Genomic DNA, 22,238 nt, shown 5'->3' on the forward strand with positions numbered 1-22,238 from the left:
ACACAACCTAAATACTTGAAATTATCGACCTGTTCTAGCTTTGTATCACCAATCTGACATTCAATTCTGTTGAATTTCTTACCTACTGACAACAATTTAGTCTTTGAGAGGCTAATTTTCATACCATACTCATTGCACCTATTTTCCAGTTCCAAGATATTAGACTGTAGGCTTTCGGCACAATCTGCCATTAAGACCAAGTCGTCAGCATAGGCCAGACTGCTTACTACATTTCCATCTAACTGAATCCCTCCCTGCCAATTTTATACCTTTCAGCAGATGATCCATGTACACTACGAACAGCAAAGGTGAAAGATTACAGCCTTGTCTAACCCCTGTAAGGACCCTGAACCAAGAACTCATTCTACCATCAATTCTCATTGAAGCCCAATTGTCAACATAAATGCCTTTGATTGCTTTTAATAATCTGCCTTTAATTCCATAGTATCCCAGTATGGCGAACATCTTTTCCCTCGGTACCCTGTCATATGCTTTCTCTAGATCTACGAAACATAAACACAACTGCCTATTCCTCTCGTAGTATTTTTCAATTACCTGGCGCATACTGAAAATCTGATCCTGACAGCCTCTCTGTGGTCTGAAACCACATTGGTTTTCATCCAGCTTCCTCTCAACGACTGATCGCACCCTCCCTTCCAAGATGCCAGTGAATACTTTGCCTGGTATACTAATCAACGAGATACCTCGATAGTTGTGGCAATCCTTCCTGTTCCCTTGCTTATAGATAGGTGCAATTACTGCTTTTGTCCAATCTGAAGGTACCTTACCAACACTCCACGCTAATTTTACTACTCTATGAAGCCATTTCATCCCTGCCTTCCCACTATACTTCACCATTTCAGGTCTAATTTCATCTATTCCTGCTGCCTTATGACAATGGAGTTTATTTACCATCCTTTCCACTTCCTCAAGCATAATTTCACCAACATCATTTTCCTCCTCCCCATGAGCTTGGCTGTTCACAACACCACCAGGATGATTTCCTTTTACATTGAGAAGATGTTCAAAATATTCCCTGCACCTCTCCAGTGATTCCGTGGGATCTATTATGAGTCCACCTGAATTACTCAAAACACTGTTCATTTCCTTTTTACCTCCCTTCCTAAGATTCTTTATTACTGTCCAGAAAGGTTTCCCTGCTGCTTGACCTCGCCTTTCCAGGTTGTTACCAAAATCTTCCCATGACTTCTTTTTGGATTCAACAATTATTTGTTTCACTCTGTTTCTTTCATCTACATACAACTCCCTGTCTGCCTCGGCCCTTGTTTGGAGCCATTTCTGATAAGCCTTCTTTTTACGTTTACAAGCTGCTCTCACTTCATCATTCCACCAAGATGTTCGCCTTTTCCCATCTTTACACACAGTTTTTTCCTAGGCATTCCCTTGCTGTTTCTAATACAGCATCCCTGTATGCCACCCATTCACTTTCTATATCCTGAACCTGCTTACTGTCTACTGTTCGAAACTTCTCACTAATCATATCCATGTACTTCTGTCTAATTTCCTCGTCCTGGAGATTTTCTACCCTTATTCGTTTGCAGACAGATTTCACTTTCTCTACCCTAGGCCTAGAGATACTTAGTTCACTACAGATCAGATAGTGGTCTGTATCATCGAAAAATCCCCGGAAAACTCGTACATTCCTAACAGATTTCCTGAATTCAAAGTCTGTTAAGATATAGTCTATTATGGATCTGGTACCCCTAGCCTCCCATGTGTAGCGGTGAATAGCTTTATGCTTGAAGAATGTATTCGTAACAGCTAAACCCATACTAGCACAGAAGTCCAGCAAACGCTTCCCATTCCCATTAGCTTCCATATTTTCCCCACATTTACCAATCACCCTTTCGTATCCTTCAGTTCTATTCCCAACTCTCGCATTGAAATCACCCATTAGCACTATTCTATCCTTGCTGTTGACCCTGATCACGATGTCACTCAATGCTTCATAAAACTTGTCAACTTCATCCTCATGTGCACCCTCACATGGTGAATACACGGACACAATTCTTATCCTAATTCCTCCAACTGACAAATCTACCCACATCATTTGCTCATTTACGTGCCTAACAGAAACTATGTTGCATGCAATGGTATTCCTGATAAAGAGCCCTACCCCAGACTCTGCCCTTCCCTTTCTAACACCCGTCAAGTACACTTTATAATCTCCTATCTCTTCCTCATAATCTCCCCTTACCCGAATATCACTTACTTCTAGCACATCCAGATGCATCCTCTTTGCTGACTCAGCCAGTTCTACTTTCTTTCTTCCATAAGTCCTATTAATATTGATAGCTCCCCATCGAATTCCATTTCGTTCGCCAAGTTGTTTCCAAGGAGTCCCTCGCCTGTCAAATGGGAGTGGGACTCCGTTACTCCCATAGGTCCGAGGCTTGCTTAAAATGTTCTGAGCTCGGTAGATTCATGAAGCAGGATGCTACCCTACTTGCACATAGTCCAAGTGAGGATCTCTCCTCTAACGGGTTATGGACCACCGGTGGATTGTATAATCCTAGCCGCCTGAGCACAAGGAGGGCCAGGACTCAGAATATGTCCGAGATGCCCACTCCCATTCCATAGCAACTGGTATCCCTCCTCTCAGGACCACTTACTAGGCCACTCAGCCGTTGCCCATGGTTCATGAACTAGGACGTGACTACAGTAACCCACAAACATGAACCATTATTATTATTATTATTATTATTATTATTATTATTATTATTATTATTATTATTATTATTATTATTATTATTATTATTTCATCATCAATCTCAGTTCATTAAAGTTGAAGCCATTTTCTTTTCTGTTTCAACTTAGTTAATATAAACATCTTTCAGGTTTTCCAGTCTGTCAAAATTAATTTAAGATTAATAAAGGTAGAAAATACGCAAAACAGAAAAAATTTAATAACAGAATGACATGTTTTGTTCCTGAAAGCACACCATCCGTTAGCATTGATACATGCATCAGCCCGCCGTCACATTGAATCCCAGATGATCTGATGGTGGGTTAATACATGTATCAACGCTAATAGAGGCCATTTTGAACATTTCGGGTAAGAAAGAGTTTCATGTTGTATGCTGGTGTCTTCTGATCCTGTGTTGTTTCCCATGAATAATGTACTATGTACAGTTGTAGATAATGATATATTTTCTACTTCTACATGTCCGGCTCCATGGCTAAGTGGTTAGCATGCCGGCCGTTGGTCACAGGGGACCCGGGTTCGATTCCTGGCAGGTTTGGGAATTTTAACCATTATTGGTTAATTTTCCTGGCATGAGGGCTGGGTGTATGTGCCATCTCCATCATCGTTTCATCCTCATTATGATGGGCAGGTCGTCTACGGCGTCAAATTGAAAGACCTGCATTTGGCGAGCCGAACTTGTCCGCGGACACTCTAAAGCCATATGACATTTCATTTTTCTTCTACATGTGAGGAATGTTTCATGAAAATTCAGCCATACCTTATTGTTACACTCTGTATACACAGTCTAGTCTCATTATTATGATCACCTTGTACATTCGACATTAGTAGTGAATAGCCCATGAAGTACTATACTTCACATGTTCTGAGCTGGCGTGGTGGGTACATAGGGTGTACAAGAGGCTATTTGCAAACTTATCACTTGTTGCTGCCACAGGTAAAAGGGGGCGATTTATCAGGTAGCAAAAAAGGGATGATAACAGCATTCACGTCAAAAGTGGCTGTATTTCTGAAGCAGCACAGTTTGTGATAATCTTAATACACACATTTACTCTACCAATCACCACGGAAACACACAATAGTGAATACATCCCTCCACCTAGGGTTGGCGTTACTGTAAGTATATACTGTATGTATTATTTGCATACTTTTACACTTGTTTTTTTCTGTTTCTTATTTTACAGTTGATCTCAACAGGGCTCCATTTAAAAAAAATTTAAAACTTATTTTAACCCATTTTGATGACACACTCATGTGAAATTAAATTTTTTAAATTTTAACACTGATGATGGACCTTAGAGTCTGAAAATCAGTTTTGAATTAAAATTAATGTGCTGATACGACTATATGATTAATAATAATAATAATAATAATAATAATAATAATAATAAATGTGTCTAAAATGACTATTCACTTAAACCATGCTGCACTTGGGGATCGAAAGCTAACAGATGGTCACTGGACCCATGCTAATGATGTTGCATTGGCAGAAAAGGCTTCAGTTTTCACAGCAGTGTTACAATTGGACCTTTTCTCCTTGGGTTGCCTTCTTTGATGAGTTCCTTTCTTTCTGCTCTATTGAATGGATGGATATTGGTGTCTTGGGCAAGAAATGGTGGAGAACAAACACCCAGCAACCATTGCTGATAGAACACAAGCTGTGGCATTCTTCAGGATTACTCATCTTTGTGGAAGGCATTCTTAATGGATTTGGGTATGAATTTATCCTTGCAGATCATGTACACCCATACATGCTGATAGTCTTCCCTGGGGCACGTCATTTCTTCCAGCAAGACAATGAGATAGGTCACAGAGCTAGAAGTATCTAACAGTAGTTGGAAGAGCATGACCAAGACTTCCAAGTACCGTATTTTTCCGAATCCAAGACAATTTTTTTTTTTTTCCCCTCAGAATCTCACGTGAAAAATCAAGGGTCATCTTGCGTTCACAACCTTACGTTAATGATCACCACTGTTAGCTATTTTTTTTTTGCTATTGGCTTTACGTCGCACTGACACAGATGTGTCTTATGGCGACGATGGGACAGGAAAGGGCTAGGACTGGGAAGGAAGCGGCCATGGCCTTAATTAAGGTACAGCCCCAGCATTTGCCTGGTGTGAAAATGGGAAACCCCAGTGTTAGCTACCATGGTAACCACGCTGCTTCTTATCACCGCATGTGCACACATAAAACTCGTTGACAGTCAACGTATGCATCTTGATTAACATCACTAGCTGCGACAACCAGTTGTAGAGTGCGTCTGTGTAACGTCACTGGAGCTTGGGAAATAGTGAAGATAGAATGACATTCTATTAGCCTCTACAAAAACATTTCCCAAATCCGCAGAATGGCATCAAAACATGCGAGCCTTCAAATTCTTAGAAAGGCCACAGCTACTCAAATTATAACACGTCTACTGTACCTGATGCTTGGTAAAGTTAAGTTTTATAGACAGCAGGAATATTTTCATGATGGATCATCAAATTGTAAAAATACATGGAATAGGTATTGCCAGCAAATTTTCAACGGGTTCTTGTCAATATTATGATGCCAACTTTAAGCTAATGGTTATTAAATACGTGGAAATGAAGAATAGTTCTGCAGCCACAAGAAAATATGGCATAGGCTTAACTAAAGCCAGTATTTGGTGTTAGTGTGAAGACAGAGATTGCTTAAAAAATGCATACTGTACAAAAAATGCATTCAGTGGCCCGCAACAAGGACACTTTAAAGAAGTCGAAGATGAAATTGTGAGGTATGTGCGCGAAAAACACAAGGGTGAAATGGCCATTCGACAGTGCAATATCAATAACCTCGTTCGTTGACCTTTAACATCTTTGTCTTTATTATACATTGATAGCCTCTGAAGTAGGCTGGGCAAGCGAGACGTGCATCTAGCGGCAGCCATTTGTACCTGATACCGAGTAAAAGTAACAGTTTTACAGATAGTAGGGATTTTTTCCTGATGGATCGTCGTATTGTAGAAACATGGGGAACAGGTATTGCCGGCTTTTTTTCAATTGGTTCTCTTCAATATTATGATGCCAATTATAATTTAATGGTTATTAAACCTGTGGAAATGAAGAGTAATTTTCAGCTGCAAAAGAATACAGCATAACTAAAGCCGATGTTCGGCATTGGCGTGAAGACAAAGATAGTCTAAAAATGCATATACTGTACAAGAAAGGTATTCATATGATTTTACAAAGCACTTTTTAAGCCTGATTTAAATTATTTTAAAGGAAAAACTGGAGGTTGTCTTGGTTTCAGAGAATTATGGTACTTCTCTGGGCTCCTAATTCTCTAGACTTGAACCCAATTGAAAATCTGTGGGGCCACCTTGATCATTGTGTTCTCTCTGTGGTTTGTCTATCATGCAACCTCCAGCAGCTGTGGGATGCACTGCAGGTAACATACCTCAAGACAGATACCTGTGACAACTTACCAGCACCAGCACTGTAGTTATCATCCCGTCTAGCTGCTGTCCTTGCTGTACACAGCTGTTACTCATGGATATTAGCTCGTGGTCATACTAGTGTAATTTGACTGTATACTAATTAGCATTTGTTGAGAAATAGTTCCTGATGATAATTTGTTGTTCTGCATACAGGATTGGTTCTTGCAACCTAGAAGAGATCTCATAGCACAGAATGGTGGCTGAAAATTTCTAAATTGTCACTGTGCAATGATAGCAGCTATTGGAAATACAATGTTACATCAAGATGGTCTGAAGAATGATATACTGTATTTGCAGAAGACCTTGGTCGTATCACTTTGGAAAGCTTCAGTTGTTGGTGAATAGCCAGTAAGAAAAGTTTGTAGAGTTGTTAGATTCCTCAATGCTCAGGGGGATATATAATTTCAAGATTTTACAATATCTATGTGATTTGCCTCTCCAACATTTCCTCTTACGTTTTATGGAGAAAGAGTTTTCTAGTTCCCTCTCTAAGTTTATTTTGGTTGAAACTATGTGTTATTCAGTTACAACAGAAAATAGTCTTATCTGATTGAGTGCAGTATGCTGAAAGAAGACAAAATATTCAAGAAGCAAATCAGGAAAGGAAAAAGGAGAGGCAGATGACAGGAGAATGTGTCCATACAGAATCTGATAACAGTTCAATAGACATATTAGTACCACACTTGTCTGTGTCCACTGCTGAGTACAAAGTCTTAATTTGTCATGTCATATTGAAAGAGCATAATTGTGATATGAAAAATATCAGCTAGAGTAGCAAAAGAAGTAGGAGAGGAAGAAGATCTGTTCATTGCTTATGGGAATTACAAAAGTGTAATTTATTGCTTTTTATTAGGGTAATATGTAGTATGATATGAGCATCCTATGAATTATACAACCTTTAGATATTAAAGTACCAGTATTGTTTGCAAAGGGCTCTGTTGTAAAATGAGATTCTAGAAATCTTAATGTAGATGAAAAATATAATGCACACATGTAAGCAGGTGCTATAAAATGACATCTCCTTTCCTCTCCTGCTCTCTTTGTGTTTGTTTTCCTCCTGTATTTTGTTGTCGCAAGAAGTAAATTGGATTGCAGATTGTTATATCAACTCAATAAAATAATTTTACTGCTGTTACATTTATCTCAGGCTTATAACTGAAAAGAAAGGCATAGCAAAGTATGATGATCTAATAGAACGTAATTGGCATGACCATTCTGCCAATGTTTTTGGAACATTGATTTGGTACAACATTCTTTTCCTGTGTTTTTTAAATAGTTGAATGGTAAGGAGAGACATTTTTAGAATATGCCTCATAGTAAAAGCATCTGTTTCACTCTTGTCTGTTCCTATGTTTCCTTTGTCATCTGTACTTCTTTCCATATTGATAGTGTGACATGGGACCATTTTTTGATACTTCTGATGGCAGATTATAAAAATATGTCGTCCTTTTCATTTGCTTCTTGTATTGATGATTTTTGGAGCTGCATTTTAAAATATTTTTATTATATGAGAATGTCTTCTGATTATCAGTTTTTATAAATGAGTGATAATTGCTATCAGTAATGAGCTTCTTTTGAAAAATTAAAAGTGAATATTGTTACATAGGGCCAGTTTTCAGGGGAGGCAAATACGCCATTAATTTTCTGTATTTATCATCAAATTATCACTGTGTGGTTAAATAGCGCACATTTTATATTGAAATATATATTTGAACCCAAAAATGCAGATGCATTTTAATAGATTGCATGTAAGAAAGTACATGTTTTCTTTCAAAATTATATAATCAAGATTCCTGAAAGCTTTTCTTTCATAGACAGCAAGAAATATTCAAATAATATATTAGAGTGTGTGTTTGCATATACCTAATTTATAGTTTTATAAGTAAATGAAAAATTGTATGTCAATTCCATCCTTGAAAAGTTGTGTGAATATAATGTCTGTTGAAATGTTAATACAGTTTCATCCTAGTGATAATTTATTAAACTAACCATTTTTGAAATTTGGAACACAGTGTAACTTTCTAGTCTTCAGTGCAATATTTATATTGAGTATCATTGTACAGTATTTTACTGTTCAGTATCATGTTCTAATTTTTTTTATTATATTTCTGTAATTAGTAAGTATGACCTTTCAATAGTCAGATTTAATATCTTGTTGACATTTTTGTTAACAATGAAGAGAATACCTCAGTGTGTTGGATAAAAAGTATTATTTTGTGTTTATTTATATGATATTCTATGTGGATATTCCTAATATATGCCATGTTTGGCAACTCATTTAAATTTTTAGAAATTTTGACATTGATGAATTATTAGTAAAAAGTTATCAATTTATAGAAAAATGTAACTTTGTGATATACTGTAATTTTGTAGAATATTTTATTTATTGAGAAAGACTTTATTTATAGATTAGTTATTGCCTTTCCTGTTGTGCCTTGAGTATGCTTCATTTTGAAGCAACAGCAGTTATTTTTCTATTCTAAGTAGAATTTCAGCTATTGCCTTGTTCTTACTATATTCTGTAGACATTGAATTCATTAAGCTCTATTAGTTCTTTTATTTTTCAAACATATTTTTTGTAACATTTTTGTATGCACCTGTGACTATATGAAATTATATTTTCATCAGATACTTAAGTTCTGTATTTCATTTATATTCTTACATTGAGAATATAAACATATGTTTTGCTGTAGTGCATAGATTTTAACAAAAATTATGAATGTGAACAGATTTAGAATGGATACTCTCTTAAGTTTCCACTTACAGTAGCTAAGAATATAATTCTTCTTTCTCAGTGTCCCTGATTCTGTAAATCCAAGATAAATTATATTGTAATTAAAATAGTTCTTCATCGAGCTCGATAGCTGCAGTCGCTTAAGTGTGGCCAGTATCCAGTATTCGGGAGATAGTAGGTTCGAACCCCACTGTCGGCAGCCCTGAAAATGGTTTTTCGTGGTTTCCCATTTTCACACCAGGCAAATGCTGGGGTTGTACCTTCATTAAGGCCACAGCCGCTTCCTTCCCACTCCTAGCCCTTCCTTGTCCCATTGTCGCCATAAGACCTATCTGTGTCGGTGCGACGTAAAGCAACTAGCGAACATAGTTCTTTTCATTGTTACAAATTACATATTATTGTGGTGAAAGGCTTATGTGGACTGACTCAAAGATATTGACTCAAAATATATTTTTAATTACTTTTAAATATATAGCAGGAAGTAGTCTTGAAAATATAACAACAAATTACTAAGGCAAGATTGTGATAGAATTGCATAAATTAGAGCAGAAGATAGGAGGGTAGTTTGAAGAGTACTCAGTATGACTGTTGAGACAATTTTTGTTTTACAAAGTAATTTTTTGACATATTCCCCCTTGAAGTTCAATTCACTTCTCCCTATGTTTCTCGAGGTTCCCAATTCCTTTCTGGAAGTGGGGTTTATTTGAATCCCAAAAACTACTAGTTGATGCCCTGTATTCCCTCTTTGTTTGACCAAACTGTTTGTCCATCCAGAGAACTTTTAAGGTTAAAAAAAAAGTGGTAATTTGAGATCAGGTGAATATGATGGATGCAAAAGAATTTCTGACTCAAGTTCAGCCAATTTTTGCTGTAGTATTGTTTGAAAGCACCAGTGGGGGGTGGCATTTCAAGTAGTTTTTCATTACTGTTGCCTTCATTTTACATAGGAGTGGTACATAATATTTGCCAGTAATAGTTTTCCCATTCTCACAGTAGTAAATCAGGAGAATTCCTTTCAAGGCGTAAAAACTGATGTCATCACCTTTCCAGCAGATGAAATGCTTTTCAACTTCTCTGATTGCAGATGCTATATACTTCACCTCATTGTATGAGAGATTGATACCCTGTTTTGTTGGTTACTAGGAATTTGTCTTGATCTGATTTTAGTGGAAAAAGGAATGTATAAGACTTGGAAGATTTTCTTGGTTTCAAACCTGTATGAAAAGTATGGAACTGAAATATATTTTGGAGAATCTGTCAAAAGAAATTTAAAAAGAGGCACATGTATGAAAGAGTTTTATTTAGAGAAGCTCTCAGAGTTGAACTTCGGAGTGCAATAGCGTATTATCTCTATGTATATTGTAGTCTGCATCTCAGGGATGATAACTTCATAAATGAATGCAAGTGACTGGATTGTAGAAGTGATGGTGTAACACAATTAGTAGAGTAAGTGCAATAGAACAAGAAACTACAAGTTATTTTAGTGGAAATAAGCCACAATCGCAGGTTCAAACCTGGCAGAGATAGGCCTGGTAGGAATTTTGAAGAAAATTTATGAAAAATACCTCATGGGTTGTTCAAATTGTATGCAATACCAAAAAATTATTTAATTTTCCTTGGTGTAAGAGGCAGTTTCAGTTCTTCATTCTTCTCTTGTTGGTAGTACTGGCTGGTGCACAGTGCTGCACTTTCAAAGAAATGTTCAGAAAAGTACATTGCTGAGATTTTAGGTACTTGCAACTATCAGTATTCTCCCCACAAGGAAGATCTTTGGATTTGGACCAGACAAGAAAAAGAACATTTCTTTAAATCCGTTATCCAGTGAAAAATATCCGAACTTAAGACAGCTGAGATTTAAATGACTTCAATGTTTGGGAACACGCACATGTGGGATTTTTTTTTTTTTTTTGCTATAAAATTCATTAAAAAAACAGTACTGAAGTTGACTTGCAGATTCTTCCTTGCTCCACCTTATGAGATCAGCAACAACAGAGCTGGAGGTAGACATTTGTTCATTGGTAGATGCAGTTGATTGACCACAGTACTACCACCAAATTCTCCTTTTTGAAGTTTTGTTTTGACTACTGGTATTTTATTAATTTCAGATTGTCTTTATCTTTCCTTTTTTCCCATTTGTCAAACATTAATTTAAATAAACTGACATTATTGAGTGATCTTATTCAAAATTCAGTTCTTCGAGGTAAAATTTTTTGTTTATTTTTAATTTCACTCTTTGTTGCAATTGTAGAATAGGGTTTTAAGCAATTAAAATTATTAAACCTTTTTTATTGAAATCAACTGTGCTTATTATTTCATAATGGTACTTCTGTTCTATTTGCAGAATTGTATGAAAATTGGCCTGTTATCAAGTGCGGCCCACAATCATGCCAAAGGTTTCCAATGTATCGCTCGAGCCCTAAAATTTGGAAACCCCTGCGATAGAGCAAAGTGGGATATCAAAAGACACATGAAGTCAGCATAAATGGCACAAGCCAAAATGCCTGCACATGGTAGCTGAGATTATACAATTTTTTTTTTTTTTTTTTTTTGTTTTTTTTTTTTTTTTTTTGTTTTTTACAAGTTGCTTTATGTTGCACCAACACAGATAGGTATTATGGTGACGATGTGATAGGAAATGGCTTAGGAGTAGAAAGAAAGCAGCTGTGGCCTTAATTAAGGTACAGTCATAGCATTTGCCTGGTGTGAATATGAGAAATTACAGAAAACCAACTTCAGGGCTGCCAACAGTGGGGTTCGAACCCACTATCTCCCGAATGCAAGCTCACAGTTCTGCACCCATAACTACACGGCCAACTCAGTCGGCATTATTATTAACTGAGGTTGTAATGTCAGTGTCGAAAACTGTCGATAAATATGGTTGCATTTTAAAGAATTATAATTATAGTGGTGCACCATTTGATGACTACAAGTATTGCTTCATTTTTTAATGACCATAACCAATAGTTATATCAAGAGAAGATAGATTCTGACGTGACTTTATTTCAGTACTTTCATTTATGTCCCGTTCTTGAAAAGGATCTGGGTGATATCTAACAATAAAGTGTATGTGTTGTTGACACCAAAACACACAATGAAATACTGACATGTACTTGGCATGCTACATGATGGCTGCTTCATGTCACAGTTCGAAGGTCGTGAATTCCCCTGGTCATCGCTGTCATAGTGTATCTGTTAGAGATTGAATGAGCCTACAGACTAGGACTCAACATTCATAAACACATAAATATATATCTAATCTGCTATACATTGCAAAATGAGATTGCGAAGAACTGAGGAACAAAAGGTTCATACTCTGCTCATTGTGTTATGCTACTGCTCTGACAGTCCTACTTCTTGTACTCACTTGCGCTGGGCATTTATCATACTTTTCCCTGAAAATAAATCTTAGATAGCGATAGCTATATTATTTTCAGGTGATATATTGCAGCAGTCTAATTATATGTATGCAAATGCTCAACTCTCGATTAATTCTCCAAACTCAGACATCTACCTTGAAAATCACTGAAATAAAAATGAAATTATACAGTTATAAGCCACATTTAAGTGAATTTTACTCAGTGATGTAATTGTGCATTTCAGAGCAAATATAGCATTTTGCATTTCAGAGCATGGGTTTAAAACTAAAGGATAAATACGTATGATAGGCTCCTCAATTGGATCATTCACAAATATAATATTATAAACATAAAATCACACATTACTCTTTTTAATAGGGGCAGATTCCTACTATTACCTAAAAATATTACAAATTGCATGTATTTATGGCCTAAAACATGTTTAAATATGCCCTTATAATTTAGTCTTTTATATTGAGTGCTACCTATCTTCCATCTACATCACTTGTTTCATCTTATCTTTTGTAACACATCTTCATAGGAGATAGAAATACGAAGGCCATCCGGAAAGTGGTACCCGTTTGCGCAATAAAGACACAGGAGTAAATATTAACAAATATACACATTTTTATTGGAAAGAGCATACTTTACACTACTTCTCCACATAATCTCCAAGCAAATTTAGGCATTTGTCATAACGTGGGACAAGTTTTTTTATTCCAGCGTCATAGTCCTCCTCTGCCAGCGTATTGAGATACGTAGTCATGGCTCGTTTAAGTTCTTCATCGCTGTCAAATCTTTTTCCTGCCAGAAAGTCTTTAAGCTTCATAAAGAGATGAAAATCCGAAGGGGCCAAGTCTGGGCTATGCGGGGGATGGTCGAAGGTTTCTCACTTGAATTGCTGCAAAAGTTGTGGTGTTATCGCAGCTGCAGAAGGCCTGGCATTGTCATGAAGGAGAATGACCCCTGTAGACAATAGACCTCGCCGTCGATTTTGTATTGCCCGCCGTAATTTCTTTAATGTTTCACAATACGCATTAGCATTAATTGTGTCTCCACGGGCCATTAAATTAATGAGCAGTACACCTCGCCGATCCCAGAAAACGGTTGCTATGAGTTTCCTGGTGGACAGAACTATCTTAAATTTTTTTGGTTTGGTTTGGTTTGTGAATGAGCATGATGCCACTCCATTGACTGTCGTTTACTCTCAGGTGATGCATAACAAATCCATGTTTCGTCCCCAGTAATGATGCGAGTCAGGAAAGAGTCTCCTTCATCGGAATAACGTCCCAGAAACGTCAGTGCTGCAGCCATACACTTGGTTTTGTGCTCCCCTGTAAGCATGCGAGGGACCCACCTTGCACAGATTTTTTAATAACGCAGATGGTCTTTGACACTTTCATGAACAATTGTTCGAGACACATTAGGAAAATGTTCACAGAGTTCATCAATTGTGACGTGCCGATCGTTCCTCACGCATTCGTCTACTGCGTTCAGCAGTTGGTCTGTAATGGCAGATGGTCTCCCTGAACGCTCCTCATCGTGTGTATTCCCCCTCCCCAGGTTGAATTTGCGACACCAGCGCCGAACAGACGACTTGTCCATCACATTGTCTCCATACACCTCCGTTAATTGGCGATGAATATCACAAAGTCGAACGTTTCATGCATTAAGAAATTTAATCACGGCCCTCACTTCACAACTGGCGGGATTCTCAATTTGTTTAAACTTTTTAAACAATCACAGACAGAACACAGGCAATGCTGGCATCATGCAACCTCGCACAGAGCAGGCAGACAAGCCACTGATACGGTATGACCTTGCCCAGCGGCTACCCGAGTCGTCAGCGCTTCATGCGGCACTAACGGGTACTGCTTTCCGGATGGCCCTCGTACAATTTTTCCTCACAGTCAATTCAATAGAATTTGATAAGTGATATATTTCTGTTAGAAATGTCAATTCTGGCACTATTTAATTTTTTTAGGTAATGTTTGAAGTCACCGTAATTTTACAGAGATCGTAAAAAAAATTCTGAAGAGGTTTCGGCTGGAGCTGCACTTGAAGAAGAGCTCTCTAATATCAAATGCTACCTGCTTTCTATGTGTTGTTAATCACTTCTTATTCTTAGCAGAGTCACATGCTTTTGAGCTGATACTCTAATTTCACACATTTTATAATATAAAACAATACCATCAGTACTAAAAGCATTTTCCTCAAACTCTCAAACAATCTTTAAAAATTTTACACTCTTGGTTTTAGACATGTTGTACATAAGGTATCAACTGAATGACCATGAAACTTTAAGAATGAAGGCAGGGTGGGGTTAGATTGGTATTTGGTGTCTTCAAGAAAGCAGCAAACAGGATGAATCAGTCATCTTCCCATTTTGACATTGAGAAGATGATTAGTAGGAAACGGGATTAAGACATTCCAGCTTGTTTCCTATTATACCTGAAGTAAAGCTACCTGTTTACAAAGAAAACCCTTCATAGCACAGCATAACAGGCTATGCAGCTGGCAACTGAAGGAATTACACTAAGCTGCGAAATAAAATCTAATTTCGACCACTCAATTGAATTGTGAAGTCCATTTTTCTCAATCAGTAAGGTTTTCTTACAAACCAAAAAAATTATGCTAAAATGTGGATTTTTTCTAATAAAGAACATTAAAAATTGAATACAAAATTCAGAACTTTTTCTACTAGTATAGTTTCGTGTGGCTATTTCTAGCCGGGTGCAGCCCTTGTAAGGCAGACCCTCCGATGAGGGTGGGCGGCATCTGCCATTTGTAGGTAACTGCGTGTTATTGTGGTGGAGGATAGTGTTATGTGTGGTGTGTGAGTAGCAGGGATGTTGGGGACAGCACAAACGCCCAGCCCCCGAGCCTATGGAATTAACCAATGAAGGTTAAAATCCCCGACCCGGCCGGGAATCGAACCCGGGACCCTCTGAACCGAAGGCCAGTACGCTGACCATTCAGCCAACGAGTCGGACCAAACTCATGTCCTCATCCCGAGGTGGTGCAGCTCTTTTCAGGCACACCCCCATTGGAGGTGAGCTGCTTGTACCATTTGAACCATACACCAGCCCTCCTGCCATTCTTAAATTTCTGGCAGTACCGGGAATCGAACCCGGGCCTCCGAGGACGGCAGCTAATAATACTAACCGTTACGCTACGGAGGCGGACACTTTTTCTACTAAAAACTGACTACAGACTATATACCTTATAAAAGATCAGTTGTTGAAGATAAGAATTTTTTCTTTACCTCGACGGAGGATTGCATTGATTTACGTTTATGTCCTTGTTAGTTTTCTCTTTTCAAGCACCAACAATAGTCCACCAACATTGCTACATTAATACGTTCATGGCCGCTCGGATATGGGTAACCGTTGCCTCGGTACTGTAGTACTTGTTTTGCTTAACAGAGTTTATTTCTGTGTCCCTGCCCATTTTAGATTATCATTTGAATTATTTCAATAAAATTTCTGTGTGTGGGAGCCATGGTACTACCGATGAGAGCTTTCCGTCTGCAGTGTCGTTTGACACAGTGTAAGTGTCATGATAGGTATGAAGGGGAGTCGGAGAAAGAATGTTTTGTTCGGTCGTAGGTATTCAATAACTTTCCTACAACAGATGAACATGTTTTTGAACATTTCTGCCAAAAATGCTGCATGGTAAAATCCCTGTTATTGATGTGTGAACAATCTCTGTACAATGGACCTTGTCAATGCAGTAGCCATTAATAGTACGCTGCAATAAACGCAGGTAGATATGGCATTGTTTGGAGTCAGTTACTTCTGTCTTTTGCGGAATTTCAAGAAATATTGCTCAAGACACAAGATTGGCTGTCCCGGACACACACTGCAGTAGAGCATGCAGTCCTACACGCCGCCTCCTTCTTACACTGTCTGCACGGCTTCCACGATCGCCCATTCTCCTTAGGCACACATTTACTAGCAAAAGGCAAAAATGTGTTGCTGTAGGGGGGTATGATGGATTTTGGGAACCTACAAGGCAGTGTTTCTTCCAGTGAGAAGGCCCTGTAACCTCAATATTTTCTGTTGACATTGCAGAAAATTATGCCCAATTGTAACGTCTACAGAGACAGTAACTACAATTAACCTGATGCCCAGTTGGAGCGTATGTTTAACAATAGCTTAACAATGCACAGATAAGGGGTCCACTTGTTTACATAGGTACTAGTGGAAATACAAGCTTTAATATTTGGTGTGGAGTGTGACGCACATGTGTCGGCATCGGCACAACATGAAAGTGGAGTTATGACGCACATGTGTCATCGGCCATGAAGTGTTAACTGGTACCTTCCCTCCTGTCATCCTGTTCATCACTCTGGGTTCTGTAATCATCAGGAAAGTGGTGAAGATGAGAGTAAAAACAGTGGAGTTTACACTCGTAATGCATCCAAGTACTTGCGGTCTTCGTAACATATTTCTCACAGTTTCTTCATACCTGCACATCTTTTACATTTCTAAGAAATTTACAGACCACATCTCTGAAAGCACATCTTCTTCTTCTTAAGACATCATCTCCAAACGGAGGCAGACGATCCACACGGCCAGCTCCGATCTTGACGTTGCAGCCATGCCATGTGGATTTATTGGAATATCTCTCAGGATCTTTAACGCAGTGGTTTCCCGTTGCCTTCTGCATCCTAATGCTGTTGACCAAACTGGTTCTTCCGCCTTTGGGAACAATTTCTTGTCCCCAGAACAATAGAGTGCCCTTACCCATACCCGCTCATCCACTCTCAAAGAGACTGTTGGCACTTGGTATAGGAGATCTCCTTATACCGGGAGATAATCAGTCCCTTCATTCATTAGCCGCCTGCATATAAAATATTATTTTTATATGTAGTCTTTGCCCCCTCTCTACCACGGGGAGGTGAATGTCAGGATTTCACCATCATTAAAACAAGGACCAAATGGCATTTCCTTGTTTCTCTGGTTCTTTGTTCTCAATATAAGGATGCAGTGTCCTTCATAAGCTGTCTAATTTGAGATCCATTGAACTCTCCTTTTTGTCTTAGTTTTGGATTAAAACTGGGAGTTTACAGCTTAAATACTTGAAGCACAAGCCACCCTTTAGAGATTTCACCAATTGTTTCATGATCCTAAGTTTTTCTGTTCAATCAACTAGACTGGCATGAATTACTTATTTTCCTCCTGTGGTTAAACTTCTTCTCTGAGGTAATTCGTTCAGTGTCCAATGTTCATCCTTCTTCTACTGCCCCATTTGCATAAAAAAATTATCACTTTTACCACAATAACGACGAGCTATGAATAGTATCCAGTAAAATTCATGCAATGTCAAATTAGATAAAATCTGTTCACACTGGGACAAAACTGCTGACATTTTTTAAATCAGCAAACATATATAAATGCAATATCAAATTAGGTAAAATTTGTTTGCACTCGGACAAAACTGCTGACATTTTTTAAATCAGCACATTATTTTCCATGTAAATAATTCATTTTCACCAAAACAGCAGAATTGTCACAGGCCAGCGTTATTTGAGTAAGCAATTATTTGTGCACTTGTACATTGGTTATTTCAGCTTGACTGATGATTATAGCTATAAAAAAATCCCCTAAATATGACCAAAGTATTACTTTATCACAGATTTAAGCATAAATATGACCAAAAAAGTAAAAATAGGACAAATTATGGCTTAAAGAAAAAATAAGACATGTCATAAGAATCTGCCCCTTACTTATTAATAAATTAAAGTATTTATGTACACTGTAATCATCAGTGGCTTCTCACCAGCAGGACTACCAGATGTATGGTTTTCATGTCATTTGCCGCTTATACTATATACACTGAAGTTTCCATTGTTCAGAAAACAAATTCTTCCTTTTTAAATATCATACTTTAGACCACAGTACCAATGGTAAAAAGTGAGCAGTTTTGATCTAAGAGGACAACATATTCTGAAGAGCATGGTGAAAATCTAAAAGTACCTCTTCACAATAAAACAATTATAGATTTAATTGGCTCAATAAAACTGAAGAACATTTGTTAATCCTAAAGATTTTAAAGCATATTTCCACCTAATGCATACACAAGAAATTTTCAGTAATGGGGATAAAATGGAGGATTGAGAGAAATAGAAGTTGTGTAGATTTAGTATAAAAAAATAATAGTTTGAGTTGAACTATGTTGAGAATTGTGAGGAATTTCACAAAAAAGTTTTGTTGAACAAAACATTTAGTTTGTAATAAATATTTTTATTATTATTTATTAGTTAATATATACTTGACTTCTTTTTTTTCATTCATTTAATGGCTGCGGTCCTCATGTTTTGGATTCCACATATAACGGAGGTTTCAGTATTTATGGTCATGATACTAGTCACATAAAACTATGAGCTTGTTTTATTTATTTATTTATTTATTTATCTTTAATTAGTTAATGTCATATTTGTATGAAGTTGCTCTGAAATTCCTGTCACACCATAGGCCTACGTTATATTAAGCTGGAATGTCACTGTATTGATATAATAGATGTATGATTGTAATAGGACAAACCAGTTTTCTCTGTTGTCTAACAGGGGAACTGTCCCACCTGGGCCATTACTTTGTCAATAAAGAAAATTATACAAGCTTGTTTTTTTTTAATTAAACAGTGTGATAACAATCATTTATGTTGAGCTTTTGTTATTAATTATTTATGAAATCATGAAATAACTCAGCAAGTTTATTCTGCTCTTTACTTCTGACACAAAATTATAATTGAAAATAGTAGGCCTACAGAAAATTTGCATTACATTATCTTTATAATAAAACTACATTCAGCTATCTATTATCAGTTCAGTTCCACTGTCCTGCAAGGCATGTTAGTATATGCATTACAGAAGTCTAGGTGTAAAACAAACAAACAAAACAAGACAGTGGTTTCCAAAATGCTCTTCAAATTCTACTTCAACAATAGCAAATGTGAAATTGAAAATCGTAAAGAAGCAGTGTTTGCTAAATGTCTGTAGTGTTTCATGGTCCTTTGTCCAAACCACTTCATTTTGAATCCCCTCTATCATCTATAAGTAAGAGTAGTTTAAATAAATACATTTCATCATAACACTTTCTCAACTCCAGCCAGATCAGGATTTAGGATTTTTAGGTCATCAATCTATAGACTGGTTTTCATGCAGTTCTTCATGCCACCCTATCCTATGTTGACCTTTTCATTTCTATGTAAGTACTACACCCTACATCTCCTCTGAATGGTTTGCCATATTCATACCTTGGTCTACACCTGCTGTTCTTACCGACTAAATTTCCCTCAAAAATCAACTGAATAAGTTCTGGGTGTCTTAAGATGTGTCTTATTGTTCTCTTTCTTCTTTTGGTGTAATTTGCCAAATCGTTCTCCTCTCATTTTCTTTCTGGGCTGGTTATCGTCCATGTTTCACTTCCATGCAATGCCACACTCCAGATGAAAGTCTTCAAAAATGTCTTTCTAATTCATATATCAATGTTCAAAGTGAGCAAATTTCTTTTAAAAGGCCTTTCTTACTTGTGCTAGCCTGCATTTTATGTCCTCCTTACTTCTATCATTATTAGTTATTCTACTACCCAAGTAACAATATTCATCTACTCCTTTAAGACTTGATTTCCTAATCTAATATTTTCTGCATCACCGACTTTGTTTGACTGTGCTCCATTACTTTTGTTTTGAATTTATTTATTTTCATCTTGTATTCCTTCTCCAAGACTGTGTCCATGTATGTATGTTCAGTCTTCAGCCCTAAGGCTGGTTGGATCCTCAACAGCTCTGACATCAGCTGTCATAGATGGCCTAGGCATCACTGAAGAGGCGTACTAGGGAAATGAGGAATGAGGTAGTTTCCCGTTGCTTTCCTCACCGAGCCAGAAGTTGCTATTACATATCAGTCTGCCAAGCCCACTGAAATACATGCACCAACCGACCCTATGAGCAACATTTTCATACCATTCATAGCAGGGACTGGCTGCATAAGGAATGGCATTACTAGCATCGCTCATACCTCAGTCACTTTCATATTACCAAAGCCAAGGATAAGACAGAGACAGATCAATGAAAGTAACAAAATTGCTCTAGCCCATACCATTCAGCAATTACTCCAGATCTCTCATGCAGTTCTTCATGGAGAAGGAATACAAGATGAAAATAAATAAATTCAAAACAAAAGTAATGGAGCACAGTCAAACCAAGTCGGTGATGCAGAAAATATTAGATTAGGAAATCAAGTCTTAAAGGAGTAGATGAATATTGTTACTTGGGTAGTAGAATAACTAATAATGATAGAAGTAAGGAGGACATAAAATGCAGGCTAGCACAAGCAAGAAAGGCCTTTTAAAAGAAATTTGCTCACTTTGAACATAAATTTCCAGTTTCTTTGAAATCATTTAGGAAAAGGCTAGGAAAGCAACAGATAGGGAATCTGCCACCTGGGCGACTGCCCTAAATGCAGATCAGTATTGATTGATATTGATCTTCTGCAGACTCAGATTAAAGAACAATATCATTGGCAAATTTCAGAATTTTGATTTCCTCTCCTTGTATTGTGCTTTCCTTTCCAAATTCCTCTTTGATGTTCTTTACTGATTATTCTATATAAACATTGAAAGGGAGAGAGAACAAATAACAGCCTTTCCCCACTCGTTTCTGGATTGCTGCTTCTTTTTCAGAGCCATAGATCGTTATTACTGCAGGTGATTTTTTAATTTACAATTTGCTTTATGTTGCACCGATACAGATACCTTAATTAAGATACAGCCCCAGCATTTGCCTGGTGCAAAAATGGGAAACCACAGAAAACCATTTTCAAGGCTGCTGAGAGTGAGGTTCGAACCCACTATCTCCCGGACGCAAGCTCATAGCTGCATGCTCCTAACCGTACGGCCAACGCGCCTGGTAGACTGATTTTTGTACAGATTGTAGATCATTCGTCTTTCTCAGTATCTGATCCCGATCACTTTCAGAATCTGAAGCGGCTTCGTCTAATCAACATTATCAAATGCCTTTTCTAGATCTAGGAATGCCATGTACATGGGCTTGTCCTTCTTAACCCATGAGGGGTCGCATCACTGTCTTTTAGACCGGGTGCATACATATTTTATTCTTTCAGAATAGTTTCACAGTATAAAGCTTCCTCCTTTTCTGTACCTTTCAACGGACTCGTTCACTACATGTATTTATGTTCGTTATTCCCCCTTTCATCACCAGACAGTCAGTGGAAAGTTTTTTCTGTAAGCCTGGTCGTTTCCACCGTGCGCAACTTCTGGCTTTGCCTTATTATGTAGTCCTTTACACCATGTGTGATTCCTGATGTTTGCTGTCTGCGGTCTTTGTTGTCGGTATAGAAGTGTTTTGTAAGTTTCATGGATATATTTTTCTTCAATAACAATGTGTTTTGCTAAAAATCTGGTATTTGGTTTCATGGATATGCTTTTATTTAATAATACGATGAGTTTTGTTACTAAAACTACTATTTTGTTTCACGGATATTATTTTCTTTAATAATACAATGTGTATTGCAGTAAACACTGGTATTTTGTTTCAGGGTTATATTTTTACTTAACAATATAATGCATTTTGCAAGAAAATTTATATTTTGTTTCATGGATATATTTTCCATCAATAATACAATGTGTTTTGCCATAACAACTGGTATTTTGTTTCATGGATATGCTTTCCTTTAATAACACAGGTTATTTTGCTATAAAAGCTGGAATTTTGTTTCATGGTGTACTTTTCTTACACAATACAATGTGTTTTGAAAGAAAAACTGAAATTTCATTTCATGGACATGTATTTACTTAAAAACACAATAGGGTTTGCTACAAAAACTGGTATTTTATACTCCTCAGTTAAAAACCATGTGTGATCCAACACGCAACTCTTTTGACGCGACCCCTTGTGGTTCAATTCGATACTCTAGGATCAGACTTAAAAGTCAGAATTGCT

General features: G+C 37.3%; 1 protein-coding gene across 2 annotated transcripts in view; it reads left to right on the forward strand.

The window, feature by feature from the left end:
- LOC136871180 (X-linked retinitis pigmentosa GTPase regulator) overlaps positions 1 to 10,362 on the forward strand; it is a 151,595-nt gene extending 141,233 nt beyond the window's left edge. For both annotated transcript variants that reach the window (XM_067144963.2, XM_067144964.2), the window contains exon 16: positions 6,336 to 10,362. The gene's annotated coding sequence lies outside the window, so the exon portion shown is untranslated. The remainder of the gene's footprint in view (positions 1 to 6,335) is intronic.
- The last annotated feature ends 11,876 nt before the right edge of the window (positions 10,363 to 22,238 follow it).

This window comes from Anabrus simplex, chromosome 1 (assembly GCF_040414725.1).
Source record: "Anabrus simplex isolate iqAnaSimp1 chromosome 1, ASM4041472v1, whole genome shotgun sequence".
Classification (NCBI taxonomy): domain Eukaryota; kingdom Metazoa; phylum Arthropoda; class Insecta; order Orthoptera; family Tettigoniidae; genus Anabrus; species Anabrus simplex.